General features: G+C 43.4%; 1 protein-coding gene across 8 annotated transcripts in view; it reads right to left on the bottom strand.

The window, feature by feature from the left end:
* The window catches only part of ATXN1 (ataxin 1), a 221,985-nt gene that overhangs the window by 165,452 nt on the left and 29,992 nt on the right, over nt 1-26,541 (bottom strand). For 2 of the 8 annotated variants that reach the window (XM_082328802.1, XM_082328803.1), the window contains one exon: nt 2,455-2,550. The exons of the other annotated variants lie outside the window; for them this stretch is intronic. The gene's annotated coding sequence lies outside the window, so the exon portion shown is untranslated. The remainder of the gene's footprint in view (nt 1-2,454; nt 2,551-26,541) is intronic. 8 annotated transcript variants of the gene reach the window in all.

The following is a 26,541-nucleotide window of genomic DNA, read 5'->3' as shown; positions in this document are numbered from 1 at the left end:
TAGGGCACGGCTACCTTACTGCTTTTATTCAGATCAGGCACGGAGATTTTGAAGCAAGTCTCCAGATAACCTGCCTGGGCTTTTGGTTGCATTGTGGGGTGGTCCTGGAGCACACGAACTGAATCCCTCTTGGGAGGAACTAAACTAGAAGCATCATGTTCTGCAGAGCATGCAGTTAGCGGCACGAGACTGCTCAAAAGTAAAAGCAACCCTGAAAGGTGCCTGATGTGAACCTCAGGATCCCAGCACCAAGTTTTTCACTATACCGGTACTCTCCAGTTGATCCACACTACTTGCTAATGTAGGCATAATCATAAAATCCAAATATTCTGCTGTCATTCATCTTTATGCCACCAAATAAGATATTATTATATTCTACTGTAACATTGCAACCGTATAATAGTGACAGCAGCCAGAGCATCTTGAATGAACAATGTAGAGAAGAGAGAATAGATCAAATTAGTTTCAGCTACAATAACTAACCTGATTTCTGTAGTTTTACGAGTTCTTCTACTCTTTAAAATATTTTCTCTTCGTCTTGCATTAAAATAACAAAGAATGGTTACAGAAGGGAAAACATAAAACAAACTGGATAAAAAGACAGAAAAAAGTACTACCTTTCCCCCACTAAACCCCATGAAAAATAATAAACTTTAGGCATTAGTTGTAAAAACAGCCAGCAGAAAATTTTAGGCAGTAGCGCTTTTTTAAGGTGACTATGTTGTCATCTGAGCTTATGTCAAATATCCTCTGGTATTTTTTCCTCACAGTGGATCTTATGTTCTCCTTCCAAATTTCATTAAAAAGACCCCCAAAATCTTGACATTTCTCATAACTAATTCAAGTAATAAGACAGTCATCGCACCTTTTTTCAGTGCGTGAAAGGCTAAGAATCCTATGACGTGATGTCGTGGTTTAACCCCAGCTGGCAACTAAGCACCACACAAGCCACTTGCTCACTCCCCTCCCCCATCTCCAGTGGGATGGGGGAGAGAATTGGAAGAGTAAAAGTAAGAAAACTCATGGGTTGAGATAAGAACAGTTTAATAATTGAAATAAAAGAATAAAATAATAATAATAATAATAATAATAATAATAATAATAATAATAATAATAATAAAAATTGTAATGAAAAGGGAAATAACAAAAAGTGAGAGAAATAAAACCCAAGAAAGACAAGTGATGCAAATGAAAAGCAACTGCTCACCACCAGCCGACTGATGCCCAGCCTGTCACGGAGCAGCAGCCCCCCGACCAGCTTTCCCCTAGTTGATATACTGAGCACGACGTCATATGGTGTGGAATATCCCTTTGGCCAGCTTGGGTCAGCTGTCCTGTCTGTGCCCCCTCCCAGCTTTTTGTGTATCTATCTCCAGCCTTCTCCGTCGGTAGAGCATGAGAAGTTGAAAAGTCCTTGACTTTGTGTAAGCACAACTTAGCAACAACTAAAACATCGGTGTGTTATCAACATTATTCTCATACTAAATCCAGAACACAGCACGATATCAGCTACTAGGAAGAAAATTAACTCAATCCCAGCCCAAACCAGGACACATGACGTCTAACTTTCTCCATTACCTTTTGCCACCTATTAAGAAGTACCTGCTGAGCCTATGGAGGTTTGCAGGCTACATGGAGGTCAGCAGGCCACTGGCTAGAGGCCACCTGTCTACACAATCCACTACATTTGTTGAAAACATTATCAGGAAGGGGAAAAGCATCTTTTCCTCACAAACTGTTTGTCCTTAGCAAGAGCATAATGCTCAAGAGTTTCACTGGAAGTTGCTAAGAAATACCTGGTGATGGAAACCTCCTTGCGTTCCCAGTGCAGGAAACCAACTAAACCTCATTGCTCCATCTGTTCAACTTTTGTTAAACAGTTCTGGACCTGGCAGCAAATCCGTGAGCAGGCGTGGCATTGACCACTGTGCTGAGGACCTGGCCAAGGCCAACTGAAATGCTTTCCTAGTACCTCAATACTTCTTGAAAGCTTCTCTCTTCCTTCACGAGCCTTCCACCGGCCCTCCACACAGGAGAGGACTCTGAGCTCACTGCGAGCAGAAAGCTCAAGCGCGGAGGAAGTGTGTGTAAAATCCACAGTCTTACTTCACCACCACTATCCATTTTCATGAATGAGAAGGGCAAAGTCAGCAGGGGAAGCTGGGCCCTGTCACAACTGCTACCATGCTGCTTGTCTCCCTCTTCAAAGCATTGGGGATCTGTGTTCGCCTCCTTTAAAGATTATTATTTCTATGTATTAAACCAGCCAGAGACATGGTTTCTAATGTGGTTAATTTTTAAGACTTGGTGCCTAACTCCTCGTCTTGCATTTTCGAGAGCCACCTGAGAAGGTCTAGGATCTTTAATAACTGATCTGTGCGTTTAAACTGCATTCACTAGTGACTCTACACACAGGACAGAAAAGGTGACTGGTCCCACGGGTTGGGCTCTAACCTCCCAGCTCAGCTGCACAGGCCCGCGCCATGTTACGCCTCTCATATAGCCCTGGTCACGTCACTTTGCTTGTCTCTCTCGGGCTCCACTTGCCTCCTGCAGAACATGGGAAACAAGAGTGAACGTGCTGTTGGTTTAGAGCAGAGGAAAGCTGGAAACGTAAAAATACAACATTTATTAGGAAACTGTGGGAGAAGTAAAGGGAGTTAGGATATTCTCCCTCCTTAAAAGACCAAGCAGTCCCATAAGCAGTGGAGTCCATGAAGGCTGGTCTCTTGTGGCTTTGTCTTTTGCGGGTAGGTGACCCCATGCACAGTAAGACACATGCTCTGAGCAAAGCTACCCTTGCGCTGGGAGCACTCGCAACCGCTCATGCCTTGTTGTGCTTTCACATCTGTGGTAACACAGGCAAGCTTTTCCTTCAGAAAGGTCACCAATTTCTGTCTTTGTCCTATATCCAACTGCCTGTTTCATAAAATTGCCAGGAGTTCAAGGACTTCATGATCTCAACCAGTCTGTTAAATTTCGCTGGAGCTGGTCAGTGGATTCCAATGTTACTGCAGGGAGACAGAGAGAAAGAGCATGCTCCAGAAAGAAAACAAACTAAAAGATCAGTCTTGGCCCATGAAAAATTATGTTGGACTGGCAAGAAAGGTAAACAAATGGATCCGATGTTAAAATTCGGAACTGCAGTACCACTTCTGCAAGACTCATTAGTATCAAATCCAAGCATAGTCTTGCCCAGGGAGGTTTATTTTACTTATGCTGGTTTGAAACACAGCTTTACTTTTACTTACTGCGAATTGCATTCTGCTTATGAATAATATTAGGTATATTTTCTGGGGAATTAAATTGTAATCTTTCCTCTGTTCCATTTCTTTTAACATATTCAGGTTTACTAGTATAAGGTGTTTGTGATATTACTAAATTGCAACTACAGAAAGTGGGACAACATTTTGTTCCTATGCGAGACAGGAAAAGTGTATCTGTAGATTTAGGTACAGATAACAGATTGAAATCGGCTTCAGATGACACAGGACAAGTAGGTGTTTGGGGTTTTTGGGGAGAGGTGAGACAGAGAAAGGGTTTTTCCCCTGGAGGATCGAAACAAGGTATTTTTCCTTAATGTGATTCATAATATAAAGATAGATAATGACAACGTCAGGAGCCAAGTTAAGTTTATGGAACATTCACAATGCTGCATATGGCTACATATGTCTTATCAATTTTGGTGAACAGTTTGTAAACAGAAAAAAAACCCAAACATCTAATTTATTTAGGATATTGTACCTCTTCACATACACACGCATGTACTAACAGGGGCTGCAGTGCAGTCTAATCTCTCCAGCATTTATTCAGACCTAAGACAAAACTGCTGTCAATCTGCAAATATTTGTCATGACAAAGCTAGTGCTCAACAGTTTCATTTTCCAGCACCAACCACGGTGAATTTTAACATTATATTGTCTCTTCTAACATTCCTTGATCTTACACCTAGGGTTTCTCTTTGGCGTCTACAGCTAGCGACTGCAACACCATGTAACTTTCCCATCACCACCGTCCTGCAGAAAATGAAAGTAACCCTTCAGCCAGCCTCTGCAGGATGACCAAAGTCTGCAAGGAAACCAACTGCACCACTTTCTTTCAAATGGGCAAAATAGACAACATCCCGCTTTCAGTAACTGGTATACTACTAAAAAAAAGCCAGTGATCCTTACATAATTGCTTTAGAAGAAGTAGAGCAATGTCTAAAAAGCTACGAACACACCTCCTTGTACTAGTCTCTGGACCCATATTTTATGCTAAAATGCACGTGCCTCAACATACAGGTATATATTTAAATGTAATATAAACTAGATCAATCAACTTAAGGCTTTAAGCAAAAATTAAGAGATTTTGAAAGTCAGCAAGGACCATTATGCTCCTTTAGGGTTATGCTAATCCGTACGACAGGCCATGCAATTTCAGCCTAAAATCCCCTCCGTAGTGGGAATCATCTTTCCATTGCATACAAGTGAGTAGCATCGAGCCCAAAAATTTGCAGCATAGCATTTTCAGAAAGACATCCAAACTCTATAGAAAGATTTCATCCACCTGTGAATGTACTACTTTCCTAGGCCTTTTCACAGTTATTACCGTGATCTTCTCATTATCACTGTGAAAGAGTGAACTGTTCCCCTGCTCTCCCAAGTTCCAATGACTGTGATTTTCATTTAGCATTGACACATTTGTACTACAGAAAAATGTTTAATTAAAAAAAAAAAAAATCCTTCACTCTCATTTGAGTGTTTTTTTCAGAAGTGCTTTCCACGTATCTTAAAAACTCCCTTAAATTAACATTTGCTATTTAAAATTTGTGTCTTTGAAAACTAATGGCAGCTGATCTGCACACAAATGGCAGCTGGTTGAGATATTTTAATTTGTGGCATCTTTTTGGAGCATTGAAGATTACTGGCACACATGAACAAACGGACGCAGATTCCCTCCGCTTCATATCCCATCGACATCATGAGCCACCCACTGGAAGCGGGAGAAGACTTGTAATTTGGGGGTTTTCCCTGCATCATAAGGTTTTGCTGCAAACTCTCCAGAATGAGCCAACGAGGCCCCAAAGCATTTATGTGCCTAACTTCAGAGGCTTCAGGAAGTGAGCAGGACTGCTCAGATTTGCAAATTAAACACCCGCACAGCCAAAACTGTGATCCAAACCAGTCAGCGGTACCGCTGTTAGCTGTCTGGAGGAGCTGAACATGTCCCCTCTGCTCCCCCAGCTCTCCCTCTCTTTGTATTTCCAGGAGCAAGGAGGAGTATAAATGGGCCTTCTGCTATTTGTACTAATCACCTGTTAGTCACAGCAGTCTGAAAGGCAAACTGACACATCCACTCATTTTGACTGTTTCCAGTATTTATAATATTATTTCTCCAGGACTGTGAAGTAGCTGCCAGTTATTACTAGAATTTGGCATGCAGAAGCTCATGTATATGAAAAAACATGATCAAACAATATGCAGCTCATTAAAGGAAGTTTATAACTCCGCTCCCTGCCCTAATACTTTGTTTTTATCTCCTGGAAATATTTACCACGCCACCTGATTAGGTTGAGCTGCTTATGTATTTTTGAAAATACAAATTATGCCATCAGTCATTCGTTGTATGACAGTAAACTTGCAATTACACAACTCCGCAAACTCATGCAGTGCACCCAGGCAGGCACAACCCAGCCCCAAGTGTCAGCACAGCACAACAAGACTACCCCATCTTTACCGATCTTAAAAGAAAACTGGGGTGATAAAACAGCTCATGATCTGAGGAACAAAGCTTGGACTGGCTCTAACCCTGCGGGCAGAGTGAGCAGAGCCATGTCTCTCCAGTTTACCTCTGCAGGCAAGGTAAGAGGGAAGCGCTTGAGGAGAAAGGAGCGGCTGGCACGCTTTCCTACGTGTGTAACAATGCTACCTTAAGACTCATTTCCCAGAGTTGGGCATCTATGCCAAGAAGTTATTGGATCCCATTCCTATGTTAAAACCTACTGGCATTCTTTCTCTCCTTTCTCCTCCAGTTTGCTTTTGAGCTTATGCTCCTCACACAAAGGAGCACTGAGGATTTCATCCTTCACATGTGTGCAGAAATGTACATCCAGGGTGTCACCCTTGGCTGCCAGGAGCAAGATCCAACTCTCTTGGATTCTGATGGCTCAACATAATTTGCCCTACAACCACCAGGAGAGACAGGCAGCTTAAGGACCTTGAGAAATCTACCCTTAAACTTTTACATTCATCCTCATTTCTACCTCTCCTATCACACTTAGAGCAAAGTCCCTCCCTACACAAAACTGGCAATAATACTTGCAGCGAAGTAAGAAATTCCAGTGTATGTACAAAATTCATGCTGCTCAGTATTTATTTCCAGTCTCGTGTATCTATCATAACACAATTAAACAATTGCCACAATGCTAAACAGCTGGTTTCCTCTCCGTTGATGTGATATACTATCTTGATTCACATGATACTGGATTCGCCCAAGGCTGCAACTCATTCAGAAAGCTAGCATGTCCCATTTAAGATCCAAATGAGGCTTTAAAATATTAGCCTAAATCTGCATAAGCCTCGTGCCTGACTCCTTCAGAGCGGAGAGCATCATCTGAGCAAGCCTCTCTGCCCTTAGAAGTCCCAATCTAACTGTTCAGTATGAGTGGCACAAGACAGGTAGCCGCAGAGGGCTGCTCTTCTGCATCTCCTCGTGATGTAGAAGGGAACGGCGATTGGTCCCGCACAAATCTGCACGGCGCCAGGGATCTATTTATACAGCTCTAGCGGCTGAAACTGCATAGAAACTGCAGCCATCTCTCCAGCTCTCAAACTGAAAAGGGGTGGATGTCTCTAATTCTGATTCCCGTGGTGTTCCCTGCAAAAATGACAATCATTTTAATTTTGCGTGGGGGAGAGCTGCCGGCGTGTTTTGTACGTCTTTCTCTACACCAGCTTCAAGATTCTTACACCTCAGGGATTATCAGCTTTGTCACGGGGTTTTAGATTCCACATCTGTGATTTATAATATGGCCACCCAAATTAAATCCAGCATAACACTTCCCCACTAGGTCCAATTAGTCAGTAGGCACTGTGACTTTCTCTCTACTTTTTTTCTTAAACATATGACAATAATAAAACAACAAAAAAAGTAATTTAGAGTCATACTATAGCCAACTGTCATTTGTAAGACTTCACTGTATTATTAGTCAGAGCTTCTGGTGACAATATAACCCACAAGACTGAAACTTGAGTGGTTTATACATGTCATCAGAGCCTTAGATAAAAATGCCAACTTAGAAAGTGGGAGTATTTAATTTTTTATAATACTTTTGTACTAGTATAAAGCATTCACTTAATTTACATCAGTGACTTCTTTTCTTAAGGTATTTGTAACTGTGTGATCTTTTACAAATATCTAGTTCTTTTCTTCAGATCTCATAGTGCTGAGTACTTTGAAGACATGTTGCTAGGGGTTTTTAATTAGAATTCCTACAAATCTTTAGGGTTTGGGGTTTTTCTTCTTTTCTCTTTTTTCCAAACCAGGGCACAGCAGTTGCAAATGCAAAATTGTAACGCCATGCACCCAAATCCCAAATTCTTTTTATCAAGAGGCACAAATTAGTTATGTTACTTGGTAACAGCTGCGTGGTGTAGTGGCTGGTACTAGGTCTCAGTAAAAACCCATGTCCACAGACTGTAAAACAAAAAAGGACAAATCTTCAGTTCTGGTAGAAAGGCTAAACTCCACTGAAAACTGGCTGTGAAGGAATGCTGTGACTCAAATTCATTACAGCCATAGCTGTGGACATTACTAGTCACACAGTACTAGCAACTACATACCAGAACTTGATTACTGACGTTCCCAGTAGTGAAAATGCTTACAAAAATGGAATGTCATCAGAGTATAACTCATAAAACAAAGTCACTGGATTGAAAACTGGAAGAATCAATAAATTCTATAGCTGTTTTCCATTAGTTCATATTGCTCCAGTGCACCTTCCTTGTATTCATGGATGTATGCATGTGCGTGCATGCACACATATGCACACACAATTTTGGGACATGGAAGACAAACTAAGAAATAAGTTTTATGAACAATCAAAGAAGCAGAAATTAAAGAACGGATTCAGCAAACCAATTAAGCACATGATTAATTTCCGTTATCTTCAGTGGAGTTTGACTATGGTTAAAGTGCTTTGCTGAATCAGGGTCCTCAAACACAGTGCTCCTCAACCTGTTTATCTGAGCGTGGCTTTAGGTGAAATGAAACACTTGAAAGGGACTAAAGGTAAGGAGATGCTCAGGTTTAGCAAACTAAAGCCTTGTAGGAATTCTACTAGTTAGGAAAAACCCCATAGCGGCTTCGTAAATTTTCGTCACCTCTAGCAGTTTTTGAATAATGCAGTGGTCTTTTTGGCAGCTTCATAAAGCTGTAATCCGCACAAGAAGTTCTACAATGTCTCAGCACTTCCTGGGGACTCGGAGCAGTAGGACAGCCTTGCAACACAAGCAGAGATTAATCATTTTCTAATGCACAGTAATAAATAATGTATCCCCCATAGTACATAAATTAAAGCTGTAATTCCATCCCGGTTCTGTGATGACACCAGAAGCCCAAGATGGAATTTCAGCCTCGTTATGACCAGTCAGGATACGCATTATTCCTTAAATTATGTTCTGAGAGTTGATAATGAACTGAGAAGTCCTGAAGGCATTACCACAGAGAAGTAACGTGTAATTACAAGCAGAAAGCAAAATTATTAAGTCAGATATTGTTTGCAGAACTTGCTAAAGTAAGCAGTAAATCTCACCCCTGAAAAGCCCACTCAGCATATTTGTAGCAAGGCAAGCAAAGATCACTACTACTATGAAAAAAATGAAAATTTTTCCAGTACCACAGAAGCAATGCCCCCATCATAGTAAACAGACAGAAACCACATGTTAAAAGATCAGGTTTGTACATTACAGAGTCCTTGAAACGCTTAACATAACTCCTCCTACAACCATACATGTTACTTCACTCAAGTCAAAGACGTATCCTACAGGTGCACAACGACAAGCATAAAATATCATGAGAAAGTCACAGTATGTCCCAAATCCACATCCCTATTTGACAAGAAATCTACTGAACAAAGCAAAATGCTCAAGATGAGAAGTGTTTTGTCCTTCTGATGAATATATATACACACAGTTTACACACTGCAAACAATCTAAAAAATTTTCATGAAGAACATGATTCTAATATTTTTCCTCCAGACAATTTCAAGAAACCTCATGAAGACTTTAAAGACATTTTACAAGTCTAACAACAAGCATTGTAATGAAAATAAGTTTAGAAGTATGAAGACAGAGAACCAAACCAATCATCTATCTAGAGTTAACTGCTGTATTCACCCTGGACTTCTGTTACCAATTTCCCATGATTTTTAACAAATCCCGCAAGATTTCAAGTAGGTCTGGAGTCAGTTTTCTTTCAGAGACAAGAAGAAAATAACCTTCTGACCATCTTACACGAACAAGGCACGTAACTTTACAGGATCTCTCGTAGCCTGGAATGGTTGCAGGTTCTGAACTTTTTGGATGGTATTATTCACAAATTAATCCCCCCCACCCCCCCACCCCCCCAATTCCTGATAATGTGAGAATCTAAGTCACGCTCACTCTCACTTGCTTTCCCCCCTTAGTGGGGAGAGCTTACAGAGCTGCAAAGAAAAGTAAAGAAAGAGAAGCCTGAAGATTACGACAAAAAGTCAAATAAAATGGTGCAGGGAGTTGATATGTTTAAAACCTGAAAACGTTTTAAGCCTAGAGTAACTGTTTTTGACTATCCAAGGCTTCCCCACAAGCCACCGTATTATTTGTTCCTTACCCCCCAACTCTTCCTCTTTCCACCTCTCCTTTTTATAATGTTACATGAAGTGTTCAAACCTGAACACCTGGACTTATGTTTCCTACATTCATGTTTGAGCACCTTAACAGCAATGCTCTCATATCCAAGTGGCCACTCACCTGGAGATACCTACTGATTCTTCTGTTCACTTTTAACCACTCTGATAACCAGCAAAATTTAAAATCTGAATATAACTATTTATATGCCTACATCTGCATTTAAGGACACACGTTTTCCGAGCACCCATTTTCTCCCCTTTTGCTTTTCATGACTATTCATACAAACAAAAAAGTATCAAAAAATTATGAGAAAAGGACAAAGAAAGCAAGACAATCAATGCCTAAAGCTCCGTGCCTCCATGGTATCTCCACAAGAAACGTATCATCACCTCTAAATAGCAACCTGAAGCCTACTCAAGAGACTTACATAAGTCGTGACTCAAGAACTAAAGCAATGACTGTCAAAACATTCAAAGACACAGTACCCTCTGCTCCTGGTAGTAAAGGAGTAAGGACTGGGACTATGCAAAGGAGATCCTTGCACTGGAGAAAAATAGCAGTGAAAACTTCTTAGAGATCCACAGAATCACAGAATGGTTTGGGTTGGAAGGGATGTTTTAAAGATCACCTATTCCAAGGGCAAGGACCATCTTTCAGTAGATCAGGTTGCTCAAAGCCATCCATTCAAAACCATCCACACAAGCAAAGCTACACACTTCAGTAACAGCAGTAGACTACTAAAAAAACCTTCAACCAGATGCAGTTTCTTATGTCTCAAATAACTGATGTAAGCTCCAGAAAAAGCAATAACCTAACGCCCAATGTATACTTCCATCTGCCTTTTACCAGAGTCTCAGAGAAAGAAATGGTTTTCTCCAAGATCTCTTAGCTAGCAGGTTGTATTGCTCGTGAGATACTGTTCATGAGGATTGGCAACATAACACATGGACTAAAAGGTGTAAATAAATGTCAGCTGCAAAATCGAATACCTCTCCTGGTCTGAGTTGAACAAACACTGCTAAATTGACAATGTGAGCAAAATGCTGAGAAGATAAATAAATCTGCAATGAAAAACAAAGAAGGAAAAAACCTCTAGGAGTAAGCGAGAGGGAACATTAGAGGGAGAGGGCACATGGTGAACTTACGTTAGTGCAACCCTGGCCAATTTGGGCTCTTCCCATGATTGTCACCGCACCATCTGTGCTTAAGTATAAATGGAAGGGTTCCCTGTCACGTTTTCTTTCTTTGTGCAAATATCACATTCACTTTCACATATTCCAAGGACTATGTGACTTATTCATTCAGAAATTAATCTAAAACGATGCTTACATAACACAAACCATATTGATTCACAATCTCATTGCACTGGTCGTACAAATACATACTAGAAGTTGTTGTTCAGAACGCTTTTCTTCCAATCTGGGAATTCTGTTACAACACTTGCACTCTAAGTGTAAAGACATGATGTACACCAAAGTCTGAGTACTAGCCTGTTAATTGGTTTTCCTTCCTTGCTCATTAGCTCAATACACAAGACACGCAGGAGAGGACTCACACCAGCAGCAGTGAAAATTTCAGTGCCTGCAACCCAAGAAGAGGAGCAGGACTTCAGAACTGTGTAATTACAAGAAGGAAGAAAAAGTATGATTAAAGAGTCCCTACTTCTGACACAGCACAACTGGGAAGAAACGCCAGCACTTGTCACAACGAACTGTGTGGTAAGGACTTCCCCACCAACACCACACCCAGAGATGTGGGCTTTTCACCACAGAGAATTCCAATTTCCCTCCTGGAAAAAGGAAGGAGAAGGAGGAAAGAAGCCCTTTTTCACAACATTTTAAAGTTATTTAACTCTACTAACTTAAAAAGACTCATTGCTAATGAGTTATTGGGTCATTGCAATACAGGCAGTAAGAATCCAAAAGCAGAAGCTCTTGCTGCTCATCCTATTATTGGTGCTGATTTGTTCCTAACAAAATATAGGACAAATGAACATACTGCTGATGCATACTGTGTTAATTACTCAGCAGTGCCATGTAGTAACCCTGACGGAAGTTCAAATGAATTGTGACGGATACGGATAGAAACAGTATTACATATCGTTTAAATTCATATTCCGTCAAGTTTGCAGCTACAGCATGGGAGGACCGAGTTGCAAGGCTGCACTACTGCCTAAATGATCTCATGTTATGCTATTAGATTAAATACTCCCATGAGCTAAAACACTGTAGAGGGGTGAAGTTCGGAAAATCAATTTCAACGCTGTTTTGTAAACTTCAGTATAGCTCCAATTCTCTGTTATTGATACCAACTCAATGAACCACGCTTACACTGTAAGCGCACACCAGGCTTAAAAAGTCAACTGGTTAGTGCACAGCACTGAGAACGCCGTGGGGAGGGCAGACACTTACAGACAACACACTGCCAAAACAAAGCTTTAATTTAGAGGAGAAAATTCTGGCCCCTGGAGCTGTAAGAACCGCCCCAAGATAGGAACTGGGAGTACCCGGATAAACAGAAGCAATGCTATGAGTCTACGCAGAGTGATACCCAAAACTCATCCTCCCACAGCTTTACCAAAAAGCAGCCTGGTGAGCTGAGCAGCAGCAGCCAGTTGCTGTTGGGGACCCCTGCAGGGCCCTAAAACCAGTTGAAACCCTGCTCACTGCTCAGCCCAGCTACCCAGGACACCCATGCCCAGCCTACAGTCCATGGGCCACAACGCTGACCCCCGAAATGCCCGATCCAGCCTGCCACCCGCTCACATCCACCCACCCTCCAGCATCCTTCGCCCCTGGGGAAACGCGGCAGGGGCCACCTCACCCCAGGGCACCTCTGCCTTGGCTCCGCAAGTCGTGGGGTGCGGTTCAAGCGGGGTTTGATACCGAGGCTCTCTGAACACAGCAGATCCCACGGCAAACTCCACCCATCAGAGGAGAGCCAGGGTCAAACCACTGCAGCTCACGCCCGCCGAGGTGACACAATGCACACCTTAACATATAAACTGTATGTGTAAGTGCTCTCAGTAAAAACACATTTATGTGCATTTACAACATACAGTCTTATTTTTCGATGTTGAAGTTTTGTTGCCTCCCCCACACTCCACCACCCCACCCCCCCCCCCAAATCTTCACTGGCTTTCCTCAATCATTAATCATATTAAACTAATAAACATTCTGGCACTGACACTGTTTAAACAGCCTTCTCTCCACCTAAAATCCACTGGCAAATATTTTCACATGTAAGACAACCATCCCACAACCCTGCTTTTGAATGCTAATCTAAACTGAGTTCTCCAAGCCGGCACGGTAAAGAGTTACTCTTTGGGAGGGGGAGTGCAGAAAAGAAATGAGAGAGGGGCCTTTAAGATGAAATAAAAATAGACTCCCTTGATCCCACCATGACATGGCCCAGACATTCTCCCTGTGGGGGAAGAAAATGTTTCTTACTGCAGTGAGAGTTTTTTATAACATTTTCTTCTTCCCCCCCCCGCCCCCCCCCCCCCGCGCAACTTTGCTTCCTGAAGAATGCTTTATATAAAAGACATGACATTTGGCAACCCAGCTCTGCTGCTTTGTGAAATTCTTTTGGCAAGTGCCCTACGTGCTGACTGCATTAAGCACATCAGTTTATTTATTTATTTATTTAGGCAGAAGTCAGAGGGAGCAAGCCATACAACTAACGCACAGCGCAGCACTGCTTCATCCAAAAAAACGGGAGAGGAGCTGGGGAGGGAGGGGCCGGAGCCTCTCCTTTTGGGAAACCTCATCATGGGAGAGGAGATGGTTCTCCAACCTCAAAGTGTTGTTGCTGCTCTGGGGCATATGCAGTGATTCTTGGATCTCAAGGCATTTAGTGAACATCAATTAATTAATTAATTAAGCCTCAATTCCACAACAAAGGCAGGTATCATTACACATCTATTTTGCATATGGGTAAAACGAGCCGCGGAGTAAACCTAAGCCTGTACCGATCCTGCCCAGTGTCCCGAGGCAGGAGGCGCACCACCTTGCTCTTGCGGAGGCGAGAGCCGCCCAGCAGTAACCGGCAGGAGGGCACGGCACCGGCCGCCTGCACACCCACACTTCCTCCCTCACGCCCCGAGTGAAACCAGAAAATGGAGAAGTCTCCACATGCCACAGTCTTCCCAAGGGTGCAGCCACAGCGCGTGACTGCGAGGCACACGGACCTCCGCCGATAAGCACCGATCTCCTTTGCACCACGGCGTCTGCCCGTGACATACCTCAGCGCCATGTGCAGTAAGTCATGGACAGCACCATATATATATACACACGCCATCCACGGTCACGTTCTCGCAAAGGCAAAACCGCCAAGGGTCAAGGACTCGAACGAGCAAGCCCCGTTTCCTAGTCAGGTGCCACATGTTGGGCAGAAGGGTCGTACATTTGTGGTTCGGAGTTATGGAGCGTGTTACTTTAGGCTCACAAGAAAACAAGATGCTTCTCAGAAACAATGGAATATTTTGCTTATGATCATGATTACCCCGGTTTATTTACACCAGGGACCAACAAAGCTTGGCAGCACACCGCCAGGGACACCCAGCAACAACAATTCACAGAACCATGAATTTTTCAGGCTAAATAGGGAGGAGACGGGAATGGGAGAGGATATGACATACCTGCCCAGAGACCGAAGCCAACGGCTGCCCAGTCCTACAAGCTTGGGAGGGTAAAGCTTCCACACTCACCGCATACCCCCTGACATTTTCAGGCCAAGCTGCTCGCAGCAAAGGGCCCAATCCATCCAAGCCATTGTTCAGCACACAGCCCACCAGGGAAATGCTGAAACAGGGCCTGGTGCCTTCCACGGGAAGGAGCTACCAAGTCTCTCACCAACGGGACCCCCTGCAGATCGGGTACAGAAAGGATTTTCCTCCATCTCAGAGCTGAGAAGGGACTGGAGAGTCTGCTTGCTCAAGTGGTGCTGCTTCAAAGGCTACGTCCAAGGGCACAGATAAATCTATAATGCACTTAAGCAGCTTGGTCTAAAAAAAAGTTACACGTTTAACATTAAAAAGCGTTTTCTACACTCAAGTCTAAAAGAGACAGCTGTGTTTTCTCATCATTTGTGTGTGCACCCCAATTAAAAAAAAAAAAAAAAAAGTCTAATTTTGTTCCTAGAAAAGAAAATTGACACAGCAATCTGAACCTGCCTAGTGCTTTGCTAGAAGAATATAAGGAAAACTTTTTTTTTAAATAAAAAAATCGGGCATTACCCCCCCCCTTCCTGTTCTAAAACTTTTTCCTAGAATTTCTGTCCTTCATTTCTAGGCCAATTTCTATGATATCAAAGTAGTTATCACAACAGCAATATACAAGCCCAGTTCTACAAGGTTTATTCAAGGCAAACAGATTTCAACCAGACTGCCAGTTTTAACACAAGTTTGACGTGATGGAGGGCTCAGGACAGTAAGATACAGAACTCAGCATCAGTTTAACTGTACAGCAACCTTTGCCAATCACCTGTCGTCAGTGGAGCATATACCAGGCTCTCCTTTGAAAACGATTTAGGGATCTCAGCACTGAAAAGGGCCAAAGATCTGCCCACAAAGAAATCACTGGCAAAATTCCCCTCACCTGAAGCAAGAAAATACCGAGCCTTCAGTAGCACAACTCGATCGTCCTCTTCAACCTGGAAGCAATACACTAGCACTTCAAGTGGGGATTTCAAGTACCAAGTTACCGACTGCCCGTGCAGGATGCATACCTTGGTCTATGAACTGATTCTGGAAGTACAGGCCAAGAGCAAGCAAGAGAAACCTCAGCACGAGTTGTCTGAAGCTGTGGTCTCATTAGCCCAACATGCAGACAAATTTGAAGTCAAGAGGCTTTGGTTCTGTGTGCCTATACTACATATCAGGATATGAAAGATTCATATGTTGTCCCAATGCAAAATTTCACACCAAAACATTAATAAACATGCTTTTTCTTTAAACAGAGAAAACAATTAAAAAAAAAAATATTCTCCACCAAACGTATCTGTGAAGGCAAGTAAGAAGAACTAACATATTTTAGGACAAGTCCAGCAATCTAACTAGCCTCAGGTGCACAGTGCAGAGATGCTATGAAAGACCAAATTACACAACTTAAAACTCAGTTACAGGTGGTTTACTTGAGGAGAAGGACAAGATTATGACAGAGACACAGGACTTGGAGGTAAAGGGTAGGATACGACAGAACATGAGCGAGGGACAAGACTGGGTTGTTTTTGGCTTGACACTTGCCAAGTGAAAAAACAAGCGTGAGTCATAGTAAAGGTAACTCAAAGTGTGATGTGACTGCAATGGAGAGCTGAGCAGACCACACTGCATGAGTCAGCAGCACAGATAAAAAGGGTGATAAGAAGCAGCAGATGGGACATGTCTTTACTAAAACAACCCTGCAGGACACAGGCCTCCTTTGCTCTAATGAAACGGTCGTGCCAAGCTGCCGCGCGCTGGCTCGTACGCTTGCGATCCTGTGAATCAAAGAACGCCGCGCACCGGGGTTAGAAAAGCAGCCGGCAAACAGGTGCAGACAGATCCACATGCAAAAAAAGCACAGAAGAGCAAAGCAGCAGCACTCTCCCCCCCCACGCACACACCCTGACGAGCGCCCTGGGACACCACCCGCCCAACCACGCAGGCAGCGGGGTGGGGAGGAAGAGAAGGGGGGAAGGAAGCTGTCACTGGATCATGGCATTCGACCTGGCCGACGGCCAGCTTTTCTGTTCCTGCTCGTCAGACTCTGCCTTCCTGGTGGGTGCCGAGGGCAGGAGGCTGCAGTGTTGCAGTCCCCCTGGTCCCCTTCTGCCTCCCCAGCATGCTCCTGCGGAGCCGGGAGGCAGCCACAGCCACACAGCTCACACGCGTCCTGAGAAGCCAAAAGGGCAGCCGGGGCTATTTCCAGAGCTACGCTCCAGTATACCTGCAGCTCAGGTGGCTTTGCAAAACTCAGGTTTAAAGCTCCATCTTTTCATTAAGGACTGCAAACCCCGTTTTGCTGCGAGAGCAGAACATCTAGCCCCAAGAGACCTGCTATCCAGGAACATGGTGCTTGAAACCATACATACGCAAGGCCACATTACCTGCAAAATGCAGCTGCTGCCCTGACAACATAACCAACCTGCAATGGGGGGGTCTTCCCTGCCAGGATCCCTACTCTCTGCACTTTTGAATCTGGTCAGGAAAGACGAGGGCCCTCCGTCACCAGCTCAAAAGAGTACAGAGACATAAGGCAAAGCTCAAATCACCTTTCATCTCACTTCTTGGCTGAGGTAAAATTATACCCTGCCTGCAAGGGGCAAGATGGAAAGTAAAATGCTCTATTTTTAGACACAAGATCCTGCTTCATCAGGTTCATCTAATTTCTAAGAAACAAACTTTGGCAAAGGTCTGTATTTGAGGGGGATGAAAGATGACTTGTTTCATTTTCTTTTAGTGCAGCTCATAGCATGACTAGCATAAATCTAAGCAAATCTGCTTTAGCCACATATACATGCCAGCTGTTCTATTTGGGAGAGACAGTCCCTATATTCTAGCAAAATACATATATATATATATATTTCATTTTTCCCAATCTGTCCTGCCAAAATAAGCATGCTGTGTCCAAGTATTTCAATGGAGTTAGAAGGTGTGTCTATTCCCCCTGCTCCAAACATCCTTATTTATAGATTTCAAAAGTTGGCAGGTACGCCGAGGAAGAGCAGTTGCTGAGCCTAACACACTCTGCACAGCAACAGATCTGTTGTAACAGATTAACAGGCAGAGAGATAGAGAGAGACAGGAAAGAGCTGTACTTTCCTTCTTTACACACGTCCTTGCTTTCAAACGCAGCTTTACGGAGATAACGAGAGTAACTGCCTGTCTAAAATAAAGCTGGACCGAGAGCCAAGGCTCAGGCAGCCCCACTGACAGCAGTGCTTGGCTCTGCACTTTGGTCACACACTTTTCTAACCCGAGCGTGCGCCTTCCAAGAAGTAGGTAAAGGAACTGCTCTCCTACGGACATTGCGAGCATTAGCGAAGGGAGAGGGCAGTCAGCCTGTAAGAAAAACAGTGAAGTTAGTTTTCATTTCCTGTCGGTTTTAATCTTGTCTAGAGGCTTTGCTAGCAGCTACTTCCATTTTCTGGCCTGCCTGCAGAGGAACTGCTTTCTTCACTGCCTCGCAGAAGGTCCCTCTTAGCTGCCTGCAGTTAGTGTCTCTCATGCTCCCGAAATCCACCCCACCCTGCCCACCATTCACTGGCTGCAGCAGCAGTGAATCAGTCTGCAACCACAAATCGCTGTGTTGGCCTCCCCCTTGTAGCTCTATAAACAAACATACTCCTGATTACAGCCTCCAGTGGCAATCTGCAATCTGGTTGGGTTTTTTTGTTTTTTTTTTTTTTTTTTTAAATAAGAACAAAAGAACACACAGGATTCATGGAAGCTGATGCACAACTTTTTTTCACAGTCTCAAATCTTTCCATTACCCCCTGAAGGGTCTGGCTATGCAGAAACACCCTTATACCCATTTTACTGCTGGTATTCACACCTCGTGGCCTCTTTGATTTTCTTTGAACTCATGATGCGAGTCCTTCTATACATTTTGCAGGCAATTCCTGAAATGCACTGCACAATTTGCATGGGGACACACAGCGCCTGCTAACCCGAAGACAATTAGTGACAAATTATGGTCAGAATTCAGATGCAGGCTTAGTGAGGACTCCCTTCCCTTCAGCCTGGAGAAAGTGCTGCACCTATGTAACTCCCAACACGGGGCTCTCAGGCCCTCAGCACATGAGGCTGCTAAACGGTGATGAATCGATGACAAACCATTACTGATAGTTCTGCAAAAAGGTTCCTACGTCTCTCAGCCACAGCCCCCTGGCAATATACACACTTCTGCACATCCGCTTTCAAAACGAGCCATCAGATGCACTCATCCATCTAACCCAAGACGCAAGACACAGCTAGTTGAGGGTGACACCCTGCATCAAAGGTGGCTGAGGACGGGTGTTGAGCTAGGAGAGCAGAAGGCAAAGGTGTAAGTGATAGAGTGCAGAGTTCACGTTGCTAAGAGTTAACCAGCACGGTACGTGCCAGGAGCAATAACTTCTCCCCCCGCGTGAACTGTGACCAGGAGGAATGCCAGCAAGTCAGGGCTAAAAGAGATGGAAGAGGGGCAATAACCTGATCCTTGGCCCGTGCACATCTCTGAAGATTTATCTCAGCACCACATCCTTAATTCCTTCCCCAGTTTCCAAGAACTGGCCTTTCGTGCACACACTAGAGAAAGAAAAGGAGTTTGTCTAGTATCTTTACTTCCAGCTCATGTTTGCAAAGCTCCCCGAGAAGAAAACCGCCAGACTCCACAAGTGATCGGTGTTATCACACTTGATCCACATGGGCCTTGAGCTTGCTGCCTCCCATGGGACCAACAGCCTTCACTGCGCTCCTGAAGGGACGGTGGCATGAAATGGTAAAGTGGCATTTCACTTGCCTTTTGCTGGGGTAGATTATGTAGGTGTAGCACATCAGAAGACAAAATTACTAACTTTATTCCTGAAATCTCTCAACAGTGCTCAGTCTCACTTCCTCATTTACAGCTGGATGAATTTGAAAGACAGAGTCACTTTTGCAAAATCCAAGAACATGACTGGGAACACAACAGCAAAGCCCCAAAGCCTGTTCCTTTCCTCAGTCTGCTATACTACCCTCTGCTCTCCCTCTGGGCACAGCGGAGCTAGGTCACTACCTCCCACATGCAGTCTATTAAGTGACTTCTCTCTCATGCATTTATGTATGTAAATTAAGACATATTTTAAACTAGGTTGTGATGATCCATATTATGTTCAAATACTGTATCTATTGAAACTGTTCAAATTAATTTTTTTTTCAGTAACATTTCGAGAAGGATGTGTTTTTGCTGCTGAAGAAAATTAAACCTTCGAATTGATAGCAGTTACTGACTACACTTCTTAACCCAGGCCTGACCAACATCCTACATCAGCTTGCAGTAGCAGTCTCTTCTGCCAGGCCAGAGAGGGCATCCTCTTCATATCAGTGCACTCAGCAGGCTGAGTTAAATACTTACCTCAAACAGGAGAAAGGAACTGGAAGTTATAAAAGTAAGAAAATAGAAGTTCAAATAATTTCTTAATGGAAGTGATATTCAGGATCTATGATTCCCAAAACTCTCTAAGATACTGTGACCAAAAAAAAAAAAAAAAAAGACTTAATAACTGCAATTAACTGTTCCTTTTAAAAAGGCTTAATTTTAATGCAAAACAAGTTTAATTTTTTTTTTTTCTTTTTTCCCCTCCTATTTCCCAGCTCCTATTTTAAGGAAGCATTTAGTTATGTGACAGAAATGTTTCAAAACGTCCTTTTTGTGCATTTTTGCTGAACATTTATTTTCACGTGAATGTAGCCTGATATAAGTCACATGCAAAAATATAATCTAGTAAACAGTGAACAGAAAACACACCACTGATTAAGATAAAAAAATAGAAAAATTGGAGGCCCACAGAAATCTATGTTGGGCTAGATTACTGGTGGAACATCTGTAGAAATATAATGTAGTCTAAGTTTAAAAAAAGATATATAAAATTATTTCCAGTATTGAAAGCATTCCCTTCTTTAAGGGCAATAACTAAAAAAAGTAAATGCAAAACAAGATTTAGAAGCTGATTATTTTAATAAAGTTCTCCTGCTTGCTGATTTTAGTCACAACTGAAATCAGTGATTTAAATCCCCATGAAGAACCCTCCACAGGAGGAGTATTGCTAATTCATTTCTCATGAGATGGGACGCTCAAGATCATGAAGAAGAACGTTAGTTTGCTGATGCATGCCAGATACACTGGGACAGAGACAAATGCATGCTAGTATTTCAAATTAAAAAAAGGCAAGAGACTAAAATATGTGCGCACGTACGTGCAGGTGTGAATGCATGCCCTTGTTTTGTTATCACGCTAGATCAGGACACAGACCGGCATAGGAGCAGACTAGAAGGAGGAAGCTTTTGCAAAGAGGTAATGGCGAGCAGCTCTTGAGTGCTCAGGGCAGTTTTTCCAGATGCAGAAGCACCAGGACTGGCTCAGCAGCAGGTTTCTTGGCATAAGCACAACACTGCGTGGCCAGAGCTGCAGAGTCGGGGACACGAACACGTGGTGATGTCCGACCGCTCGGGGTTAGCGTGGATCCTGCCAGGATTACGATAAGCCTTGCTAAATCCACGCTGGGCACATGGTGACTCTGCACCACCCTCTGCCAGTGCTCCTAGTCCCAGGATGACAGTGACAAACCACCCCTCAGGGCTGTCAAGCCAGGAGCTGCAATGAGCAGGAGACAAGGAGCCTGACTGCTCTCACTAGACCCAAACTGCCTGGCCCTACCTACTCAGGAGTCTCTCCTACAGGTGTCCCGTAGCATCTCCACCACCCAGGTTGTTCCCACGGGCTATAGCAGCACAGACTGTCTCTTCCCTGCCCTGCACAGCAACAAGGTCAACGGAACCTGTGTTTCAAAAAGAAAAATACTTTTTTGTTCTATAGCAGAAACTGAGTTAGAAGGCTTCAGGGGACCTGCAGAAACTTGTGAAGTCGGGGAGGTGATCCTCCAGCGAGAAGAAAAGGAGGAGGAAAGTATCCATGGGGACACTGCAAGCCATTCCTCAAGGCAGGAGGTTACACTATGGGGAAGAACCTCTCCTCTTCCCCCATGCAGCCCCCGAACACTGAACGGCAAATGCACGGGGAGATGCAATCACAGTGGCTGCAGAAGCTGCCAAAGTGCTTTTTGGCTTAAGAAGCAAAGGACAAATTTGAGGTTTGTTCTTCAATTGCTGCCTCATGCACTTAATGTAACGAGACAACGGAGAAGAATAACTCATGTATATAGATAGCAATGAGGTAATTAAAGCCTAGTCCTTCTCAGCCTGCTCCCTGACTCCACATAAAAGAAGTACACAAGTGCACGAACGTCTATGTTGAAAATACAATATCACGCTGTAGTGTAAAACTCCCATACCTCATGGAGTACTGCTGACTTTACTATGGCCACGCTATGTATTAGCGGGTACTGATTGTGTTTGCACAATATTTCAATAAGCAGAGCCAACCAACATCACTTCCTCTATTTCTGTATAGAGTAATATATTTACAGGAACAGCCTTTTGAAACGTTCCAGTAAAATTAGCTTACTCACAGGTTTTTTTTTAAACTAGAACAGAGAGCAGAAGGATAATATCATCATCAGGCTTTGTGCATAAATCAGCTGTCTATTTACCACTGATATGTTGCAATAATGGACTGCCACTATCTTCCGAGTTATTTGTTGGGTTATTAGAGATTACCTAAATTCACGGGAGCACCAAAAAAAAACCCAAAAAAAAAAAGTTCTTCATTACTTCCTGGGAAACAACCTTCAGAAGCATGCATTCCACCTCCTTCCCCAAAGCAATGCCCAAAATATTCCTGGAGGAGGTTTGTCTGTTTTATAAAAACCTCCAGTGACGATGCTTCCATGGTTTCCTCAAAGGCAAATGACTGCAGCACCAAAATACCCTTATCACTTGAAAGCTTTCTTAAATGTTTACCTAAGTCTAGCCACCTTCAAATTAAGCCCATTTCTTCTCCTAACGCAGCAGTTGTGCAGTACAGTTTATTCCCTTCCTCCCCGTAGGAACCTTGCACATACTTGAACACTGCTATCATGTCTGTTACTGGCCTTCTCCCCTGTAGACTAAACAATCCCAATTCTTTCATCTTCTTTCCCAGGTCATGCTTTCCAAATCTTTGATCATTTTCGCTGCCTTCTCCCTGGACGCCATCCAGCTGGCTCTTGACTATGTTGTGCCCCAAACTAGATGTTGAGCCACTTACAACACTGAGTGGACAGGTTATTTCATGCCTTTTCTTTACGCGCCCCAAAACAGTGCTTTTTCGAGGGGCAGGGATGGGGAAACTTTGTTCCTTGTATGACTGTACGACACCCACGGTCTCAGGTCTCCGATCCCCTTCACTCTCAGACGCACTGTGCTACGCGCATGCATCAGGCCTGGCAGGAGTTGAGCTGGGGCTCTTCCCCACAGGCGCTCCTGGTGGAGTGGCAGGGTCGCCAGCTCCGGGGCCGCAGCCGAAGCAGGCAGGGGAGGGAAGGGAGAGCTGCCCACTCAGCAGCGCACTGGCAGCCCAGCTCCCAGGGGACACGCTGCAGGCTGGTTTTCTCTGGTGGTCTGGGAACCAGCTGTGATTTTTAACACCCTATTCAACAAAACCAGGCCAAACTGCCTCCAGCACAGCCCAACTCCAGCTCGCAGACCTTTCTCCATAGGACCACTACTGAGTCAGCCACTCCCCATTCTGTGTCATGCAACTGGGTATTTCTATCCCAGTGCAGTGCTTCTAAGCTTGTATCCTCTTTTTTTTTCCCCCCAAAAACCATTCCTTCAGTTAGCCAGGGCCACTCTGAACTTTAACCCTGCCCTCCAAGGAGCCTGCAGCCCCCCTCCATGCTTCTTATCCTATGTAAATTTAATAACTGCTCTCTCTGCTCCATCCGTCATTTCAATAATGAAAACAATGAGTATTACCAAAGCCAGGACAGACCCCTGGGGAATCTCACTCACTCCAGTCTTGCAGTTTAACAGCAAACCACGAATAACTACTTCCAATAGCACTTGGTGAAATTCTGTGCACCCACATTACAGACTGGCCGATCAGACACCCAGCCTGCTTCAAAGAAAGCCGTGCTAGAAAGTATCCAGAGCCCCCCCCATTAAAGAGGGAATAATTTCTATCAGACAGAGAGGTCCAATTACATTGTCATAGGAGCTGTTAGAAAGTCTTTGCTAAACACTGCCATAAAAACGTAATGCATGCTGATAAGAGGAATAGGAGGGTTGATAATCAAGCTTTAGGATGACAGGAAGACCTTCAGCTGAACTGAGACAGCAGGAGCCTGACTTTGCTTCCAGCAAGAGAGGCCTGGAAGAAGCAGACTGAAACACAGTGTAAAAATGACGGGAATTTTGAACCTGCTATCAACTGCTGCGAACTTATCAGTTAAAGAAGATACCATCACAGAGGTGTGGGTTTGGTTTGTTTTTTTTTTTTTAATAAAAACAAAACATTTTCTTAGCTCTTCCAGACGTTTTTTGAATTGCATTCCTTACTGCTCCCTAATAGCCTATCCTGCTCAGGGATCACAAGGCAGACAGGCAGCAAAGACCACGGCTCCAAAAACCCAGATGAATGCTTTAAATCAACCTCTGAAAGCATCCCCAGCCCCACACCAGCACTAGGAGAAGCAAGTGGCAGCGGCTGGTGCCTGAAACAGGGAGAAAGGGTAAGTTCCATGGAAAGTGAAAGGTGAGGCAGCTTTCCAACGCTGGCTCCCTCTGCTTGCCAAAATAGCAATGCCCTGCCCACGCCTCACTCCGACTTCTGCGGAAGATGCGCTTGCTTCCCAGGAGAGTTTACTCTCGCAATGCAGATGTGCTTCACTGAGGCAATCGCGTTCTGTTGCGTAACGCAACCCGGAATTAAACAGTATATGCTATTTGGTGCATTTTTAAAATGTAAACCAGAAGTTACTGCGGAGCTCAGTGACGCTGCCAAGAATGTTAACGCTATGATTTTAGCAGGGAAGAATATATCATATCTTCCCTCCTCCCACAGCTTACTCTTGAGTCGTAATTTTGCTAAATCCCTTTGTACTTGTCAGTAAAATACAAAGTCACACATCTGTGTGACTTTCAGTTTGATCTTCGGTGACTGCGGGTATCATCACCTCAGGACCTAACGCAGCCACGCCAGTGGCAGATGCATGGCAGCTCTGGGAAGAACCTGGCAGGTGACTGATCGAGGTGCACAGAGTTGAACCATTCACCTCATCTCCTACAGAACTGGGGTTAAAAAAAAAAAAAAAAAAAAAAATCAGGAACAAAACCAACAACAACCAACCATTTCCAGTCCCCTATGTGAACCAGGACGAACAACACTGCAGATGCTGAGGCATACTTTGAATACAAATATACATATATTTAGATTCTTCTTACAGTTTCCAGGAGTTGCACAATGCCATTCCTCTTTAGAGGAATACAGGTCTTTTCTAAAATATATTATGCATAACCCAGTTTTCCATAGCGGAAAACTCACCAAGGGAATACTGTTTGCTCATACCAGAAATGTATCCCAAAATTACAGTAATTTAGAGCCCCACTTTCATTGACAAAAGAAATAATATCATTCTCTTCTGACAACTCTCAGTACACTGAAAAAGTAATGAATAAATGCCTATAAACAGGTATCAAATAAAGCAACTATCAATCACTGCAACAAAATTTTAATTAAATCATATGTTAAGTAAAAAAAGACTGAAGTAAAAACAAGCCATATAATCCAAAATAAAAATAAAAATCTGTCTATTATGCCAAGGCAGAAAAACACAATTCAGAGCACTAAAATACCACAACCTGTTAAATGACTGGTCATCTAATTGTTATTTATAACGCTCTAAGTATGCTAAACGAGGCCAAACATAGACATTCTGCAAACTACTTATGCATGTGCCAAAGTGTATCTGTATTTTAAAAAATTTTTTTATGTGACAGAGAGCTTAAAACTCTGAAACTGTTCACATACACCTCTACAATGATTTCTTTTTAAGAGACAGAAAATACTCAGAAAGCAATCTGCACTGTCCACATTTTAGTATTACAAACCAAATCAGCATTCAGCCTAAGCTGAATATGTATTTCTGGAGACATATCAGAAAGAACCCTGAGGATCAGTCCTAACACAAAAGGATGAGGGAGTTGCCTGCTGTCATCCTGCCAATTTTGCAGAACAGAAGAGTTAGCAAATGAGGCATGAAAAGATGTGAGCAAAGAAACTCATACCTGCAAAAAATGCAGCAATATCAGGTGTGCAAGAAAATTACAGTAAGTAGTATCAGGCCCAACCACAAGAACTGCTGACCAGCTGAAAGTCCTTTTGGCCTCAGCTGGAAATACTTAGCGCCCTTAAGGCTAGTTAAACTTATAAGCCGTCCTAATTTAATGCTATAAATTAAATTTGAATATTCAGCACTTAACTTTTTAAGGCTCTGACCTTCAATCTGAATCAACAGTAAGGCACCAGCACTAGCTGAAGCTCTAGCTACATCAAGAGTATCTTCCTGTGTGCCTCCATTTCTATCTGTCACCATAAAGGCCACAGTCCTCTCTTTTTTTAATTCCTTACAGTGATAGTGATAGAAGTATCAAATATACCTACCTTACTGCTTTAGGGAAAGCCCAAAAGCTCCTGGTTTGGGCTTTGAAAATCTCTTGTTAAGGCAGCTGGTGGCTTTCAGGGTGCAATGACAGAGGGAGAGCATTATTCAAGTGTGTGGGTGCACGCACACATGTGTGCAGGCAAAGTGAAGAAGAAAGAGGCACACACTCTATATTGTAATTCTCCGAACCTGAATATGGCAACAAACCACATTCAGTGCAGATGGACAGTCGTGTTATGAAAATACACATCTGACTCAATGCTACCATGTCTAGCAAGGTGGGCTGACAGGTTTCGTGTGGCAAAGGCTACCTCTGGGGGAGGGAGAAAGCTGAGGTGGGGATGAGGAGTTCCACACCTGCCTGGAGATACCTTAAAAGCCACTTTAATTAATCTGATACATAACA

Source organism: Platalea leucorodia (assembly GCF_965183815.1).
Source record: "Platalea leucorodia genome assembly, chromosome: 1".
NCBI lineage: Eukaryota > Metazoa > Chordata > Aves > Pelecaniformes > Threskiornithidae > Platalea > Platalea leucorodia.
Note: the sequence above shows the minus strand (reverse complement) of the source record. Positions and strands in the feature narration are given on the sequence as shown.